Source organism: Octodon degus, unplaced genomic scaffold (genome assembly GCF_000260255.1).
Source record: "Octodon degus isolate 3935 unplaced genomic scaffold, OctDeg1.0 scaffold00032, whole genome shotgun sequence".
In the NCBI taxonomy this organism is placed as follows: Eukaryota; Metazoa; Chordata; class Mammalia; order Rodentia; family Octodontidae; genus Octodon; species Octodon degus.
The window spans coordinates 16,059,929-16,060,855 of record NW_004524608.1 but is presented as its reverse complement, the minus strand read 5'-3'; positions in this window follow the sequence as shown (position 1 = coordinate 16,060,855).

The window sequence follows — 927 nt, the reverse complement described above, 5'->3', positions numbered from 1 at the left end:
GAAATTAAAGAAGTGAATAAATATATGAAAAAATGTTCCACATCACTAGCCATCCATAAAATGCAAATTAAAACAACACTGAGATACCATATCACCCCAGAATGAATGGCTATCATAAAAAAAAAATCAACCAACAACAAATGTTGGAGAGGCTGTGGGGAAAAGGAAACCCTTCTCCACTGCTGGTGGGAATGTAGACTGGTACAGCCATTATGGAAATTAGTGTAGAGACTCCTTAAGAAACTACGACTGAAAATTCCATTGAAGCCAGCTATCCCCCTACTGGGAATTTTCCCAAGAGGAACTGAAAATGTCATATCATAGTGATATATGTGTACCTATGTTTACAGCAGCACAATTTGTGATGACCAAATCTTGGAAACAACCAAGATGCCTGTCACTTCAGGAATGGATGAAAAAGATGTGGTATTTTTATGCAATGGAATATTACTCAGTTATAAAGAATGATAAACTTGAAGCATTTATATTTAAGTGAATGCCACTTGAAGATATACTCATAAGTGAAATAAATCAGACACATATTTGTAAATATCGTATAGTTTCCCTAGCATAATAACTCAAAAGAAGAAATACAAATAAAAAAGCATAACACAATTAAAAGCAAAGAACTTGAGGATTGGACAATGAGGAGAGGGCAAGGAGAAAAGCTGTGAAAAAACAGGGGCAAAGCCATACATTTAAATGCACAAGATGGGTAAGGCAATGATCCTGAGAAACATCAGCATGTTTTCGAAACTATCAGTTAATTGGTAGGATTCTCACCCTAACTAACTATACATGCTGATACCTGTGAACCAAGCAACTGCACTGAAGATAGCAATGTGTAATAGAAGGGTCACACTTGGAATGCTTGTCATTCTGATCTTCTAAATATGTACTTCTTGTCATGATATACCAATTATTACC